The sequence below is a fragment of the Sciurus carolinensis genome, chromosome 2, assembly GCF_902686445.1.
Source record: "Sciurus carolinensis chromosome 2, mSciCar1.2, whole genome shotgun sequence".
Taxonomy (NCBI): domain Eukaryota; kingdom Metazoa; phylum Chordata; class Mammalia; order Rodentia; family Sciuridae; genus Sciurus; species Sciurus carolinensis.
In genome coordinates, this window is record NC_062214.1 from 15,017,484 (window position 1) to 15,032,906 (window position 15,423).

The window sequence follows — 15,423 nt, forward strand, 5'->3', positions numbered from 1 at the left end:
AGCCCGTTTCTGCTGCTTTTACATTCCCTCGTGACCTTTGTGAGGTCAATTGGGGGGGCTTCAGTAGCTGGTGTCCCTTGCTGTCAGTCTGTCCAATCATCCATCCATCCATACCCTCATACGCCCCCTACTCCTGCCATCACCAGCACCCTGGCTGACTTAATTCCTACCTCCTCCACCCAACCTTTCTCATACCCACCAGCTCCCCACTCAACCATCCAGGCACCCACGGTCACAGTCCACCATCCAGCCTCCATCCAATCCCTTCAGTTTTGTATCTTCTTTAACACCCACCCGAGCAACCCCTCTGTCCACCTGGCCCTTCCATCCATCCCAGCTGCTTGACCTCTCTGACCTTCACCTGGACAACCCCCAGGCAACCCTTTATTCATCTGTCCTCCCCCATCCGTCCAACCGTGCCTCCTTTTACTCACCCAACAATCCAGTTCTCCACCCATCCATCCACCCAGCCACCCAGGCAAGTGCCCAGACCTGTGTTCAGCCCCATGTCTGTCCCCCATCCACCTGTCCCCCACACTCGCTCAGCTGCTCCCAGCCACCCAGCCTAACATCAGTTTTGCTTCCATTAGCCCAACCATTCAGCTGCACCCCCTTTTTCCCCATCACACTTTCATCCACTGAAATAACACCCCTCCTACCCACTCACCCAACCACCTTCCCATCAGCCCATCCACCTCCATCACCATATTTCCATCCAACAATCCACTACACCTCCAGCCACTGACCCATGTTCTCCCAGCCCACCCCCAACCAGGCACCCATCCACCCTGCCTGCCATCCCCCAAGCACCTGCCCTGTTGTTTACATTCAGATTCCTCCACGTCTTCTCCTTTTATTTCAGATGAAGATTTGTATTGTCTCCAAACATTTATGGCACCTACTATGTGATGGCTATTTTAAGTGGTTGACAAATATTGACTCCTTCAGTCCTCTCAACAACCTTATTAGAGACTACTTTTATTGCTATTTTACAGGTGAGGTCAGAGAGCTAAGGTGATTTCTCCAAAATCACCCAGTTAGTGAATGGCCTTCTGTCATCTGGCTCTGCCCTCTGATCCAGCTTCACCTTCTACCGTTCTCATCTTGGACCTGGATTTTTTTCCCTCTATGCTGGTCACTTGGGCCTTTTGTTATCTTCCACCAGTCCCTCTTGCTGGAGGACTTGTGTTCACGCTGGGTTTTCTTCCTGCATTGCTCCCCTTTCCTCCTGCTGCCCACTTAGGTACTTTGGAGTGAGCCGCAGGGACAGTCATGCCGGTGGCATGACAATGGTACTGTGCCGGTGCTGCTGGGGATCCTGTTGGTGGCCATTTGGGTCTGCTTTGGAGGTTGGGGCTCGTGGCTCCCGAGTTAAGCAGACTTAGAGACAAACCCCGGTACTCCTGTCCTTTATGGCTCAAAGACCTGGGCTCATCCGATTGCCTGTGTGAGTTCCAGTTCTCCCAGATGGTATCATAATTTCTTATATGTCCTTGGCTCATTTTATTTTCTTCCCCAACCTCAATTGTCTCATTTATAAAAACAGGGTTGGTCTGTGGATTAAGAAAGATAGTGAGGCCCAGTAGTTCTCAGTCCTGCCGTGGGTGAGTTCCCCCGGAAGTCGACTCTGAGGTGGAGATCCAAGATGGCAGGATGTTCCTGGGGAGCACACCTGTGGGGAAGGGGAGGAAGCAGAACAGGGTAGAGGGAGACCCTGGGCAGTAATGAGATCTCCACAAGGCCTGTCCAACCACAAGGGGCGCTCTGCAGCGGAGATGACCTTCAAAGATGTCCCAGGTTGGGACGACGGAACTGGGGCGTCTCGCCCTTAGCACTGTGCAGGTGATCCTCCAAAAAAAGAGCAAGATCAGGACTGGACCACTCTCTTCAGCCAAGAGAGTACTGCTCTCTGAGCAGCTGGCATGGGAGAAGTCAACCCTTCAGTCTTGAAGGGGAGGCTGGATGGCACACCACAGTGTCCACTACAGTGCTGGATCAAGCCACCGCTCAGTAGGTATCTCTAGTTATTGTCGCCATTCATTTATTGACAGATGTGCAGACCAAGGTCCAAAGAAAGTCTACCCAGACCACCTGGCAAGCAAGTGGGAGAACCACGCTCCAGCCCCTTGCTTTCTGATTCTGAAGTTTTAACCTGAGCATCTCGCTCTTTCTTAACTTTATGAGATTTAAATCGCTATGAACCTGGAAAAGTTGTATCATTAGGGGGAAAGAAATTAGGGGTGATTTTCTTAAAACTTCTTGGCTAGAAGCTACTATAGTTTGTCCCCTCTAGACTCATGTTGGAATTTAATTGTCATTGATTGTAATAGTATTAAAAGATGAGACCTTAGAGAAGTGATTAGGCCAGAAGGACTTTGTCCTCTTGGGTAGAATTAATACCATTACGAAAGGGTGCGTTTGTCTCCTTTTACTTGTTGGTCCTTCCGTCTTGTGCCACGTGAGGACCCTGACTTCCTCCCCTCTGGGGGGCACAGTGTGTGAGGCTCCATCTTGGAAGAAGATACTGGCCTCACCAGATGCTGAGCTTGCCTTACCTTGACCTTGGACTTTTCAGCCTTTAGGACTATGAGCCAGTAACTTCTTGTTGGTTATAAATTATCTAGTTTCAGACATTTTGTTGTAGTAGCATAAATGAACTAAGAGACAGGACCACATTTATGACCAGGTAGCCTATAACTTATTGTCTAATTCTGGACACTATTATGAATCAAAGGGAGAACTTTGTAAAACTAAAACTCTTATGCTGGAATAATTTTAGATTTATAGAAAAGTTGCGAAGATAGTACCAAGACTTCCCGTATACCTTCCACCCCCATTTCTTCTCGTGCCGACTTCTTACATTACCGTAATACATTCATCAGGGCTAATATTGGCACATTACTGTTCATTAAACTTCAGCCTTGATAAGAATTTTACTAGTTTTTTTTTTTTTTTAATTTTTTCACTGATGTCCAGGATCCCTTATTGCATTAAGTTGTCTCGTCTCCTTAGTGGCCTCTGATCTCTGATGGTTTCTCAGTCCTTCCTTTTCAGTTTTGTAGGTCTACTGCTCAGATATTTTGTAGGCTGCCCCTTTGTTTGACTTTGTCAAATTATTTTTCTCATAATCAGTCTGAGATTGTAGGTTTTGGAGTAGACCACAGAATTAAGATGCCCTCTCACTGAATCGCACCAGGGTCAAGTGAAACCCACGTGACTTACCCATGCCAAAACAAGACATCATCACCTGGTTCCGACAGAGTCTGCCAAGAGTCTCTGATGTAAAGTTACCATTTTCCCCTTTCCATACTGCATTCTTTGGAATGCAGACATTAAGTTCATCCCACAATCAAGGAGAAGGGTCTGGAATGAAGCTTCACATTTTGGGGGGATATCCATATATATTATTTGAGATTCTTCTGTGTAGGAGATTTGTTCATTTTTCTAAAGAGAACATTTTTTTTTCACGTTTTTGCAGTGTTGGGAATCGAACCCATGGTCTTGCTCATGCTAGGCAAGCACTCTACCACCAAGCTAAACCCCAACCCATAAATAGATTACAATGGGTGTTTATGCTTATGACAGGTAGAAGCCAAGGACTGGGCTGGACCATCCTGGGACATGGGGGAGAGCTTTGACTCTGGGTTCGGAAGACCACTCTGGCTCTTCTACTGATTAGCTGTGTGATCTTACCCAAGTCACCACTCTGACCCTGGGATCCTCTTTCCTCACAGGATTGTTAGAAGGAGGAAATGAACTCAGGCCTGTAAAGTGCCCAGCACAAAGCAGCCAGCCGTAAAAAAAACCATTGTTAGGATCTCATGTGTTTGAATGTAAAGGCGAGGGAATAGAAGGCTGGAAAGAAGGAGGGATTTCCCCCTTCCTCTCTCTCCTGGGGCACAGTCTTGCCCCTCTCTGCCTCCTTACTTTTCCTGCCTTCCCTTCACCTTCCTGCTGATACCTGCACCCTTGAACGTGGAGGTGTTGAGCTCTCCCTGCGCAGAAGGGCACTGGGCTCCCAGCCGCCCAAGCCTCAGGAGTGAGACATTGGTGTGCCGGACCTTGCATCTGGTGCTCCTGGGAGCGGAGCGCAGGCGAGGTCTGGAGTCCTCCTATGTGTGAGGAGCAAGTCCCTATGCCTGGGGCTGGTGCCACGTGTGTTGGGGTGGCTCTGTGCAGATTCCAGCTCAGGCTGAATTTCCAATTAAGGGAGTCTTCAGTGAAGAGGAAACTCGGGATTGTGGCTCTTCCCCTTCCCTGGGGCTTTGGTGAGTGTCTTGGCCACAGAGGGACAGGGAGCGTCCCCAGCAGCTTCCTGGAGCCTGCGTGGCCTGGGATTCTCTCCATCCCGGCCTCCAGCTCTTGGCCCTGGGCTTGTGTGTCCAGCTCAGTCTACCATCAGGACACCTTTCCCAGGAGAAGGGAGAAAGCAGACACATCTCATCCTTGAAATGGACCAGAGGTGGAAAAAGATTCTAGACCTGCATCTTCCAGTGTCCTAGCCCCTTGCGCCTGTGCCTGGGGGCACTCAAAATGTGGCTGGTCGGCGTTGAGATGCCCCGAGTGTGAGACGCGCACTGGACTTCCAAGACTTAGTATGAAAAGGATGTAATCTATTACTGTGTTGAAATGTTATACTTTAGATATATTGAATTAGAGGAGATAGATTATGGAAATCAACTCCACCGGTTTCCTTTTACTTTTCGAATGTGCTTATAGAAACCATTTTAACCGCCCACGTGACTTACATTGCATTTTATTGGCAGTGTTGCTCTAGATCCATCCAGGCCCCTGGAGATAGTCCAGCCCCGCCACCGACCAGGTAGGGAAACCGAGGCACAGAAAGGATGAAGACGTAGCCACGGCTGCTTGGCGGTGGAACTAGACCCTTGCCTTCTCATTTTGTGATGAGGAACTCTTGGTAATGCCTTTTAAGGTCGTGGGTGCTGGGTTGTGGAGTGAAGCTGGGACATTTGGAGAGGTGCCCGAACTTCTCTGGTTGTTACACCAGCACCCTGCTAAGTGACTCCCTTCTGGAAGGAGCAGAGGAGGTGGCTAGGTCCAGGGCTCTCAGTACCCTCAATTCTAAAGGGAGAAAAATGGTATTGACCTTGAAGCGTCTTCAGGGCTAAAGCGGAGTCTGCCTATGCAGCTCTGCGCAGGGCCAGCAGCAGGAAGCCCTCAATCAATGTCAACGGCTATTGTCATTGGCTGGTATTCTTGTGTCCCTGGTGGCGCTGGCGAGGGATATCCTTGGAGAGTTCTCAGCTACTCCAGGGTCAAACGTTCAGAATGTCTCAGGGTTTGTGCCGGGGTGACATCACTGAGCTGCTCTGTCTTCTGTCCCCACAGACCCCTCCCCACCTGCAGCTCCTCCCCAGGCTGGCCCTCAGAACTTCCAAGTTGAGTGCAGGACTAGAGGCGGCTTTGCAAGTTGCTAGGGACAGAATTTTTCTTGTGTGTGGGCGGCCAGGTGGCCCAGTGGCCAAGAATTCGGGCTGAAGCATTGGATGGCCCAGCATTGAATCTGGGTTCAGATTCTTGGAAGCTGTGTGACCCCAGGCAAGTTTGCACCTCTCTGGGGCTAATCTTCCTCTTCAAACAGGAGGTAGAGGTTGTTACTATGAATCAGCTCTCATTCTGTGTGGAGCTTTGGGTCTCCCTGAGATCGAAGTCACCTGGGGAATGGCCTTCTCCTCTCTCAGTTCATACAATGTGTTTTCCAAACTTTCACCTCCTGCAAGCCACGCTCCCAACTTTGGTCACATCCATATTATACCCCCCCACACACACTTAGGTCCTGAATCTTCATCTTTTAACCAATTACTTAAAAATTAGAAGGGCATTCCGATCACCCTTGTAAATGGGAAACCCATATCCAAGGCATGCTGAAAACAGAACAGTGTCATTCAAATCCAAGGCAGGCTGCTGATGGCCAGAGGCGCTGCGTCTGAAGACTGTTCTTTTGGCTGAAAAGAGACCTTGGCAAGGGGTTGGAGGTTTGAAAGAGCTTTAGCCACCTCCGCAGGACTTTCTCCTCCACTGAAAGAAGAATGGAACTGCAGGGTGTGGTAGCACCTGCCTGTAATCCCGGCAATTCCAGAGGCTGAGCCAGGAGGATAGCAAGTTCAAAGCCAGCCTCAGTAACTTAGTGAGGCCCTAAGCAGCTTAGTGAGATTCTGTCTCAAAATTAAAAAAATGAAACAGGCTGGGATGTGGCTTAGCAGTAAAGCGCCTCTGGGTTCAATCCCCACAACCAAAAAAAGGAACTGGGTTTGATGCCATTTCAAGTCACCACCTCACACTGCCCACACCTATTTCTACACCAGGCTACCCCAGGAGGAGGGCTAGGCCCTGGACGAGGTCTAAGGGAGGGTCTTGGTGACTGCCCCTGTTTGAGCGTGCTTTTAAAATTTATTTGTAGGTAGCACCGATATTGTTCTTATTTCTGAGAGCCAGGCATGAGTCTAAGGTCTAAGTAATAGATTGTTACATTGTGCAATCCTTCAACAGGCCTATGAAGGTCTTATTATTCCCATTTTACAGATGGAAGCTGAGGCACAGACAGGTTAAGTGTCTTAAAATAGTCACACATGGCGGCGTCATGGCAGAGCTATGGGCGTCGAAGCCAGGTGAGCGGGTCAGGAATGTTCTTCGCCTTCTCCTGACCTGAACTGGGTCTCCTTTCACAAGCTCTGATTAGCACTTGCTCAGTGCGGGGCCTGTGCGGAGGCCCTGGGCACACAGAGTGGATCATCAGGGCCACCGTCCTCCAGGGACTCACAGCCTCATGGTGTCAACAGACAGGGATTGGAAACGGTGGGTGGTGGAATAAAGGGAGGAAGGAGCTGAAAGTGAGGTCCCAAAGCCAAGAGCAGCCTGTGGCCCCAGGGGTGGGTCAGGGAGAGCTCCCTGCAGGCAGCCACCTCTGGTCGGGGTTCATCATAGTGGGGAGGGAAGGTCGTCCCAGGTGGAGGCACCGGGATGTGCGACAGCAGGGAGGTGGGGGTGTGTGGGGAGTATTTTGGGAGCAGTGAGTCACTGAGTGCTGGCAGGGAGGGGAGATTCCAGATGAGGCCGGTCAGCTTCCAAGGCCAGGAGCAGGAGCGGTGCCTGACATTACCATCTGAATGCCTTGAGGGGGGGGTCTGTAGTATAAGGAGCTGGTAGACTATTAGAGGTGGTAGGACACGGGACCTGGCCTCCTCCAGTCCCCTGGGGAGGGCCTGCCACTTCCTGGCTATGGCCAATGACCGCCCACAGGATCATGGACTCAGTGTTAGTGCAGCTCTTGATTTTTCAAGAAAACTAGAGATTTGTGTGGTGACCCTAAATCTTCCCTTTTTTGACTTTTTTATTATGGAACTAATTAAACATCCATAAAAATCGACTGGTATCATGAAGACTCATGTACTCAAAAACTTGTGAGCAATTTTGGTCTATTTGCTTTATCTTTTATATACAACTTTTTTTTTTTTTCCTGAAATAGTCTGTGTTAGTTAGATTTTAATGTCTGTGACCAAAAGATCTGACCAGAAGAGTTTAAAGGAAAGAAAGGTTTATTTTGGGTTCCTGGTTTCAGAGGTTCGGTCCAGGGTTTGCTGATTCCACTGTTCTGGACTGGAGGTGAGGTGGTGGAACATGGCAGAAATCATGGCGGAGGACACCCAGGGAGCAGAGAGAGAGAGGGCCGAACCAAGGGACAAGATATAACCCCCCAGGGCACATCCCCAGTGACCTCCTCCTCCAGCCACGCCCCACCTGCCCACAGTTACTACAGTAGTCCTTTCAAATTATTAATTCATTAAGTGGATTAATCCACTGATTAGGTTACAGTCTCAAAACCTAGTCATTTCACTTCTGAACATTAACACAGGAGCTTTTAGGGGACACCTCATATCCAAAGCATAACAAATCTAAACTCCAGATATTATGAAAGAATTCACCTCAAAGCACTTTGAGATGCACCTCTAAAATATAAGGGTATTTCCTATATAACCCTAAAGCTATTATTCCACCTAATAGTCAACAATAGTTCCACATAAATTATTTCTTTCTCAATTTTTTTTTTCTTTTTGGTACTAGGGATTGAACCCAGAGGTGCTTTATCCATGGTCCATATTCCCAGCCCTTTTTAAGGCATTTTAAAAACGTTGAGACAAGATCTTGCTAGGTTGCTTAAGGCCTCACTAAAGTTGCTGAGGCTGGCTTTGAACTTGCAATCCTCCTGCTTCAGCCTCCTGAGCTGTTGGATTACGGTCATGGACCACTGTGTCTGGCTTTCTCAGTTTTATCCAATGTATTTCACATCTGGTTTGTTCGAATGGGAGGTCGTCTCCTTGTGGTTTTGATTCGCATTTCCTAATGACTAATGATGTTGACTTTCTTTCCTTGAACATACTGGCCATTCATATATCTTCTTGGAGAAGTGTCTATTCAAACTTTCTGCCCATTTTAAAATTGGGTTGTCTTTTTTTATTATCAAGTTGTAAGACTTCTTTGTCAATTCTGAATTCAGAGGCTCTTCAGATGTGTGCTTTGCAATTTTTTCTCATTCTGTGGATTATCTTTGCACTTTCCTGATGGAGTCTTTTGAAGTGCTAACATTTTAAATTTTGATGACGTTTAGTTTAATCTATTTTTCTTCTGATTCCTATGCTTTTGGTGTCATGTCTGAGAAAATATTGTTTAATCTGAAATCTTCTCCTGTATATATTTTTTCTAAGTATTTTGTAGTATTGGCTCCTATGTCAAGCTCTGTGATTCGAGATGATTTCTGTCGATGGTGTGGGGTAGAGTCTGATTTCATTCTTTTGCTTGTGGCTGTAGAGTTTTCCAAGCACTGTTTGTTGAAAAGACTATTCTTTCTCCCATTTTTTCTTGGCTATCTCATCAAAAATCAAGTCATCATAACTGTGAGGATTTATTTCTGGGCTCTTGATTCTATTCCATTGATTTCTGTACCTGGCCTCTCAGAGGCTGCTCTTTGTTACTACAGCTTTGTACTAAGTTTTGAAACTGGGAAGTGCGAATCCCCTGACTTGGTTCTTTTTCAGGATTATCTAGGATATCTTCGGTCTTTTGCATTTCTCCGTAGATTTTAGCATCAGATGGTCACTTTCCGCCCAAATGGTGTGGCAATTGAGATTCTGATAAGGATTTTGTTGAATCCATTGATCAGTTGGGGAAGTGTTGTGATTTTAACGATTTGAAGTCTTCCAATCTATGAGCAATTCAATTCGATTTCTTCCCGTAATGTTCTGTGGTTTTCAGTGTGCAATTTTGCACTTCTTCTGTTAAATTTATTCCTCAGTGTTTTGTCCTTTCTGCTGCTGTTGTAAATGTGGCAGGGAGGAAGTGGGTGTGGGAGGAAGGGGCATCAGTAGGAAGCAAACCAGAACTTGGATTTCCAGAAGTGTCAATCTATCCTTCTGTTATTGTTTTATTTTTTATTGAAGGAAAGAGGCGGTTGAGGTGGCGCTCTGCCTGGCTGGCAGCTGTGGGACCACATGCACCTTAGGTGGGGTGGGCAGAGGAAGGGAAGGGTGTGGGGGAGACGCACAGAGACGGGCAGTGGTGAACCCCAGGTCGCCCAGCACATTTTCCTCCTGCACAGGCAGGACATTGTCAGCAGTTGAGATAGAGACCAAGAATCCTTTGCTTCTCACCACAATCCCTTCATCCTCTTCCACTAGGGAGAGGCCACTGTGGCAGGAACAGGCCAGTGGGGTAGGAGCGCTGGGACATGAGTCAGGAGACCCTGGCGCTCAGCAACACTTGCAGTTAACCTCTCAGCCTTGCCTGTCTCCCGGGATCACACGGGGTCCTGGGGATAATGGCTCTCATTGGGTGGCATTAATTGAGGACTTAGTATGTGGCAGACTGAGTCGACCCATCTGAGGCACAAAGGGATTTTTTCAAACATGCCCAGAGTTCCAGAGCTGGTAAGGAACAGGGCCCATTCTGACCCCAGCGTCTGCTCCTTCAGCTGCTATTATAAATGCAACTGTTCTAGCCACGGCACCCGTCTGCTACTTAACATAGTGGGGTTCTCTGTCTCTTTTCTTCTTTTGCTCTTTTTAACACTGCTATAAACAACATACTTGTTAAAATTCAAGGAAGATCCAAATAAGAAAGAGGCAATAAAATCCCTGTCCTACTTCTGCCCGGATTGCACTTGTTAAGTGACATTTACAGTTCACCTGAAGAATTCTTCCATTTGCCTCTTCTGCTGTGGTTTGTTGCTTGTGTTTTTCCTAAAACTAGAACTGCAGCTTACCTTTTTGACTTCATGTTTTGAGTCCTTTTCTTTTATGCTCGTAGGCCTGCCTTACTCTTTTTGGTGGTGGTAGAATATCCCAAAGTTTGGGGTGCCATGATTTTTTTCAACCAATCTCTCCCGGTGGAGAATGAAGCCATTTTATCTTTTCATGATCACAAATGAGGCTGCACTGAGCATCCAAGGACCCATGTCTTTGCTCACAGACTGGAGACTTTTCCTACCAGTGACATTTGAACACCATTGGCATGTGTGGGAAATACGGAAGTCCCCCTTATCCACTGAGCTGCTTTCCAAGACCCCCAATGAGTGCATGAGACTGTTTGTTCCCTATGCCTGCATATCTGGGATAAAGTTTAATTAACAAATTAGGCACAGTAAGAGGTTAGCAGCAACTAATACCAAAATAAAGCAACTATAACAATATGCTATCATAGAAGTTATTTTAAACTTATGAATTGCTCTTTTTGGAATTTTCCATTTAATATTTTTGGACCGTGGTTGATCTTGGGTAACTGAAGTTGGAAAGTGAAACTGCAGATAAGCAGGGACTACCGGGAGATGTCAGCTCACCTGAGTCTCTGCAGGGGACTGACTCCTGACATTCACTGCCAAATGCATTCAGTGGACTCTCTCCCCATGGGGTCCACAGTACCTTTGAGTGGATGAACATAAACAAAAAGCAAAATTCTAAATCACCCCTGCCCAGCATCCCAACCACCCTCCAATATATGGTTAACAAAGATTTAAACGATGGTTGCAATGAAGACAGATGTACACGTGTGGGTTAAATTCCTAGAGGTGGATTTTCTAGGTGGAAAAGAATTTTATATATTTATTTATTTTGGTACTGGGACTTGAACCCAGGGGTAATTTAGCACTGAACTACATCCCCAGCCCTTTTTATTTTTTATTTTGAGTCAGGATCTTGCTAAGTTGCTTAGGGCCTCACTAAGTTGCTGAGGCTGACCTTAAACTTGTGATCCTCCTGCCTTAACCTCCCAGTCACTGGGATTACAGGTGTGTGCCACATGCCCCTTGCATTGTAATTATTATGGGGACCCCCACTGACCTCCAAAAGGTTGCTCCAGATAGAGCCCCCACACATACACCTAGCCTACCAGTGTGATTTTCCTCAGCCCTGGCCGCTGTTTGAGGATCCTCAGGTGAAACATGAACCCGGTGACCACCTTCAGCTCCCTCTGGACAACTGCCTTTGTGTCCTTGTCCTCTCTGTCTCTAGCTTGCCTCCTGAGATTCCTGGAGATGAGGTTCCGTTAAGTGTATTTAACTCCCTGGGGATGGGCTCAAAACGACAGAAGGGGCCCTGGCCCGGGACTCCTGCCCTCCCTCATGTCCTTCCTTCCCAAATCACCAGATGGACAAAATCCCTGGCGCCCAGAGACCCAGGACTGGGGTCAATGGAATTTCCTGAGTTGTCGGGGCGGGATTCTGGTGACATACACGAGGCAGCTGTGACTCCAGGCTGAGAGGTCTGGGAGAGGGAGAAGGGCTAGCAGCAGGGAGACATCAGACCAGGGTGCCGTGTGTTTGGGGGACGGGGACGCCTCTGAGCGTGGAGAGCAGAGAACCAGCCCTCAGGAAAAGCCAGTCAGGCTGAAGTCACCTCAGGCAGGGAGAGGCCCCATGTGCTCATCTCATGATGGAGAAACTGAGGCCCAGGAAGGGGCAGAGCCCTGGCCGGGGTGGAGGTGAGCGGGGTGGAGCGGCAGGGGCATGGCTGGAGGGAGGGTGACTAAGGGCTCCCGAGGCCTCACTGGCTTCTGGGCCATGTGACCAGATCCAGCAGGACGAGGTCGCGCTCTGTGAGGGGCGGAGGAGGCTTTCGTCATCCCCAACCCTGTGACCCAGCCACAGAGTCTTCCCCTCCTTATTTTTTAACCCAAACAGCAGCGTCAGAGAACAGACAGGTGGACAGCTTGCACCTTGGAGAGAAAAGGGCCCCTCGACCCCAAAGGTGAGCGTTTCCTCACTTCGAGCTGAGTGCCAGGGACTCAGGGGTCAAGTCCAGAAGGGCACCGACACAGGAACCCTGGGTAAGGACGCCTGCAGCTGCTGCAGGGTGCGTGTCCCAGAGCTCAGGGTCAGGGTCAGGGTCAGTGTCAGGCGGCGGGCTTCAGGCCTACACACTGCTGGTCATGTGGCCTTGGGCACATGCTTCCCTCTAAGCCTCTCGTCCCCCTGTGTGCCATCTCTACAAGGGGATCATGAGAGAAGATCCAGGATGCTCTTCAGTGTGCAGTGTTGGGACAGAGCCTGGCGCAGGACGGGGGCAGGGACGCCACAGTGCCCTCTCGCTTCCGCCTGCCAGGCTCCAGGCTGAGGTGGTTTATGGGATCCATCTCATTAATCCTCATGAGCAACGAGCTGCTTATTAGATTAGCCCATTTCACAGATGAGGAAACTAGTCCAAACTCACTTTCTCTGACCCAGACTCGGCCCTCTGAGCCCTTGGAAGAGAAAGCCTTTCGGCCCCTGCGCACCAGGCTCCTGTCCAGCTATGGAAACCTGACACTCGGTGCCTGGCAGTGGGCAGACTGAGGAACTGAGGCTCGAATCCTGCACTGTCACCTGCCCATCCTGTGTCCTCTCTGAGCCTCACCTTCCTCATCCGTAGAGTAGGGACAGCAACAGCCCTGCCTCCTGGGGTTCTGGTGAAGACCCATGAAATGGGTGTGTCAAGGGCTTTGCGTGTCCGAGTCGCTCTGTGGTGCTTGGTAGGTACATACAGGCCGGGCTAGTTTTACCATCGTTTGTGCCCCTAGGACAGAGTTGAGTGGGACACAGGGAAGCCAGCAGGCTCCTCCGTCACGACCCTCCTTCCCTGAGCGCGGTCTGGCTCAGCTGGGTTTCCAACTTCCGCTTCCCTTCCCAAATCCACACCAGCGAGGCTCTGCCACCAGGAGGGGAGATAAAAATAAAGCCAGGCCTCGAATCCTTCAAGTAAACACCCAGCTCCCTAAAAATAGCCCCTCGCAGCAGGTCCACAGCGCCAGGCGGGGCGCGAGGGACGGAGCGTGGCAAGGCTGGCTCTCCCAGGGAGGCCTGGCCGCCACGGGCCTCAGTGTCACCCCACTGGCCCCTCAAACCTCTGGTCCTAGGGGAACCAGGTGCCCCTGTGTGTCTCTAGCCCCTTCTCTCTATTGCCACCACCTCCAGCCCCTGTCCTGGCCCACTGCCGGGGTCCCTCCTAGCTCCCCGCTCCTCTTCCTGCCCGCTGACACAGCAGCCTGAAAAATGTCAGCCTGACCTTGCCACTCTGCTGGACAAAACTTCCCTGGGACCCTTAGTCTGAATTTCCTGAAAAGCAGAGCCCAGGCAAGGATTTGGTGCAAGTGCTTTATTCAGGAGGCGATGCCAGGGAAGGAGGCGAGAGGCAGGGAGTGGGGCGGGGGCAGAGCGGGCACAAGTGTGTGCTGCAGGCCACCAGGACTGGACTCGGCTGGGAGCCCAGTACCCCCAGGATTGCCTTTTTATTTACTGAAAATCTCCCCTGGGCAGACCCTCCCCCACCGCGGGCTTGGGCTTGGGCTTGGGCGGGGGTGAGGAGCCCCCTTTAGCGCCTGAGCAGGCTTTGGGCAGGTTGCGGATGGCTGTGCTGTGTGACCCTGGCAGTGCTGGTGATGCTGCCCAGTCCTCCGTAGCCGAAGGTGAAACTGGGAATGGACAGAGATGTGACAGAGGTACCGCGATGTCAGCGGTTAGGACAAATTCCAGACTCCTTCCTTCAGCCCACTTCCTGTCTGGCTTTAGTTCACCCCGCCAGTCTTCCTGTCACTTACCTTCAGCCACACGTCCTCCAGGGGCCACTCTTTTCCCTGCTGATGGTCGGGTGCCGATGCTGTCCCCCGTGCCCTAAATGCTTTTCCCTCACCCTTGACCTCACCGACCATACCGGCTCCTTCCTCTGGCCTCACGCAGCTCAGACTTTCTTCCCTGGGAAGCACTGAGCTCCCTTCTAGTCTGGGTGCCCTGTTTTATGTGTTGGCACTTTGGTCAAGGTACCAGCTCCTGGCATAGTACCCAGCACACGTGAGGCTCAGGAAGGAGGTTGACGGACAGCTGGTGGGGAAGAGCACACAGAAGGAGCCGGCCTCCGTTCTACTCATCTAATTCTTCAGACACATTCTGCAAACCTTTATGAAGAGTGACCTATGTGCCAGGTAGTGTTCCAGGCTCATGGAAGAAAGCCAGAGGATCCTGGCCTTCCCGACGTCTCCATCCTAGATGGGGAGACACGCCAGGGTGAGCCTCATTGATATTCAGAGGAGAGCCACAGGAGGGAGGAGAACCAGGAAAAGTGCCCAGGTGCTATAGGACAGCCAGGACACCAGTGTGGCCAATGAGGAGTGATGGGGAGGACGATAGTCAGAGAGGTGACCAGAGACAGTGTGGGCAGGGATGGAAGCAGGTCACTCTGTTGTCCAGTAGAGGAGCCCTGGCAATCTGTGGTGGTTTAAATCCAAATTGGTTTAAATTCAATAGATTCAAAGTTCCGTTCCTGTTTTAGCAGCCACCTTGCAAGTGCCGGGAGGCCATTGACAAGTCACGCTATGCCGTTGCAGCATGTTCTCCCCATCGCTGAAGGTTCAGCTGGACCTGGCCTGAGTGGCCCCGAGGTCATCGCAGGCCACACGCACTTGCCCATCTATAACTGGGCCCGTGTCATGGGGTCCTTTCCTCACCTCCCCAAGTGGGCGTGACTGAAGCACGCAAGGCCCTTTGGTCCAACCTCAGCCAAAGTTAAAATGCCTTTGCCGTTGTCCCTGCCAAGCGCTCTTTCCGTCTCCATTCTGTATCTCCAGGCACGGGGCGCTCGCCATCTCTCCAGATGGTCCAGGCCAACTTTGGACAGCCTTGACCTTGGATTTGCTAAAGCGGGAGGGCTTCTGGCTTCTCTGACACTTCTACCTGTGGACCTCAGTGCTGCCCTTGAGGACTGACAGGCCAGCAGGCAACAGAAACTACCCGTGGGCCTCAGCCTCTGGGCAGGACCGGACAGACTCTGCAGGGCTGCCCTCAGGGACCCAGCTCCCCTGTCCTTCCCTCCCGCTGTGCTCAGAGAGTGGCTTTCTTCCTCGGCTCAGAGCTGGTCACCGCGCACGCCCCATCCATTCACCTCT

General features: G+C 50.3%; 1 protein-coding gene across 1 annotated transcript in view; it reads left to right on the forward strand.

Annotated features, from left to right (window-relative positions):
• Jph2 (junctophilin 2) overlaps nucleotides 1-15,423 on the forward strand; it is a 67,216-nt gene that overhangs the window by 22,504 nt on the left and 29,289 nt on the right. The window lies entirely within an intron of this gene.